Genomic DNA, 2,966 nt, shown 5'->3' with positions numbered 1-2,966 from the left:
TATGTAGTGTCCTTCCTTGTCTCTTGTAACATTCTTTATTTTAAAGTCTATTTTGTCTTTTATGAGAATTGCTACTCCAGCTTTCTTCTGATTTCCATTTGCATGGAATATCTTTTTCCATCCCCTCGCTTTCAGTCTGTATGTGTCCCTAGGTCTGAAGTGGGTCTCTTGTAGACAGCATATATATGGGTCTTGTTTTTGTATCCATTCAGCCAGTCTATGTCTTTTGGTTGGAGCTTTTAGTCCATTTACATTTGAGGTAATTATTGATATGTTTTTTCCTATTACCATTTTCTTAATTGTTTTGGGTTTTTTTTTTTAACATCTATATAATGATCAAGGGATCGATCCATGAAGAAGATATAACAATTGTAAATATTTATGCACCTAACATAGGAGCACCTCAATACATAAGGCAAATACTAACAGCCATAAAAGGGGAAATCGACAGTAACACAATCATAGTAGGGGACTTTAACACCCCACTTTCACCAATGGACAGATCATCCAAAGTGAAAATAAATAAGGAAACACAAGTTTTAAATGATACATTAAACGAGATGGACTTAATTGATATTTATAGGACATTCCAGGGCTTCCCTGGTGGCACACTGGTTGAGAATCCACCTGCCGATGCAGGGGACATGGGTTCATGCCCCGGTTCGGGAAGATCCCGCATGCCGCGGAGTGGCTGGGCCCATGAGCCATGGCCACTGAGCCTGTGCATCCGGAGCCTGTGCTCCACACGGGAGAGGCCATAACAGCGAGAGGCCCACGTACCGCCAAAAAAAAAAGGATATAGGACATTCCATCCAAAAACAAGAGAATACACATTTTTCTCAAGTGCTCATGGAACATTCTCCAGGATAGATCATATCTTGGGTCACATCTAGCCTTGGTAAATTTAAGAAAATTGAAATCGTATCAAGTATCTTTTCTGACCACAATGCTATGAGACTAGATATCAATTACAGGAAAAGATCTGTAAAAAATACAAACACATGGAGGCTAAACAATACACTACTTAATAACGAAGTGATCACTGAAGAAATCAAAGAGGAAATCAAAAAAATACTTAGAAACAAATGACAATGGAGACACGACGACCCAAAACCTATGGGATGCAGCAAAAGCAGTTCTAAGAGGGAAGTTTATAGCAATACAATCCTACCTTAAGAAACAGGAAGCATCTCAAATAAACAACCTAACCTTGAACCTAAAGCAATTAGAGAAAGTAGACCAAAAAAACCCAAATTCAGCAGAAGGAAAGAAATCATAAAGATCAGATCAGAAATAAATGAAAAAGAAATGAAGGAAACAATAGCAAAGATCAATAAAACTAAAAGCTGGTTCTTTGAGAAGATAAATAAAATTGATAAACCATTAGCCAGACTCATCAAGAATAAAAGGGAGAAGACTCAAATCAATAGAATTAGAAATGAAAAAGGAGACGTAACAACTGACACTGCAGAAATACAAAAGATTATGAGAGATTACTACAAACAACTGTATGCCAATAAAATGGACAACCTGGGAGAAGACTCAGATCAATAAAATTAGATATGAAAAAGGAGAAGTAACAACGGACACTGCAGAAATACAAAAGATTATGAGAGATTACTACAAGCAACTCTATGCCAATAAAAGGGACTACTTGGAAGAAATGGACAAATTCACAGAAATGCACAACCTGCCGAGGCTGAACCAGGAAGAAATAGAAAATATGAACAGACAAATCACAAGCAGTGAAATTGAAACTGTGATTAAAAATCTTCCAACAAACAAAAGCCCAGGACCAGACGGCTTCACAGGCGAATTCTATCAAACATTTAGAGAAGAGCTAACACCTATCCTTCTCAAACTCTTCCAAAAGATAGCAGACGGAGGAACACTCCCAAACTCATTCTATGAGGCCACCATCACCCTGATACCAAAACCAGACAAAGACGTCACAAAGAAAGAAAACTACAGGCCAATATCACTGATGAACATAGATGCAAAAATCCTCAACAAAATACTAGCAAACAGAATCCAACAGCACATTAAAAGGATCATACACCATGATCAAGTGGGGTTTATCCCAGGAATGCAAGGATTCTTCAATATACACAAATCAAACAACGTGATACACCATAGCAACAAACTGAAGGAGAAAAACCATATGATCATCTCAATAGATGCAGAGAAAGCTTTTGACAAAATTCAACACCCATTTATGATAAAAACCCTGCAGAAAGTAGGCATAGAGGGAACTTTCCTCAACATAATAAAGGCCATATATGACAAACCCACAGCCAACAAAGTTCTCAATGGTGAAGAACTGAAACCATTTCCACTAAGATCAGGAACAAGACAAGGTTGCCCACTCTCACCACTCTTATTCAACATAGTTTTGGAAGTTCTAGCCACAGCAATCAGAGAAAAAAAAAAAAAACAAATAAAAGGAATCCAAATAGGAAAAGAAGAAGTAAAGCTGTCACTATTTGCAGATGACATGATATTATACATAGAGAATCCTAAGGATGCTACCAGAAAACCACTAGAGCTAATCAATGAATTTGGTAAAGTAGCAGGATACAAAATTAATGCACAGAAATCTCTGGCATTCTTATACACTAATGATGAAAAATCTGAGAGTGAAATTAAGAAAACACTCCCATTTACCACGGCAACAAAAAGAATAAAATATCTAGGAATAAACCTACCTAAGGAGACAAAAGACTTGTATGCAGAAAACTATAAGACACTGATGAAAGAAATTAAAGATGATACAAATAGGTGGAGAAATATACCATGTTCTTGGATTGGAAGAATCAACATTGTGAAAATGACTCTACTACCCAAAGCAATCTACAGATTCAATGCAATCCCTATCAAACTACCACTAGCATTTTTTACAGAACTAGAAAAAAAAATTTCACAATTTGTATGGAAACACAAAAGACCCCAAATAGCAAAAGCAATCT

The sequence above is a fragment of the Physeter macrocephalus genome, chromosome 11, assembly GCF_002837175.3.
Source record: "Physeter macrocephalus isolate SW-GA chromosome 11, ASM283717v5, whole genome shotgun sequence".
NCBI lineage: Eukaryota > Metazoa > Chordata > Mammalia > Artiodactyla > Physeteridae > Physeter > Physeter macrocephalus.
The sequence above is the reverse complement of the archived record's forward strand: the minus strand, read 5'-3'. Positions refer to the sequence as shown.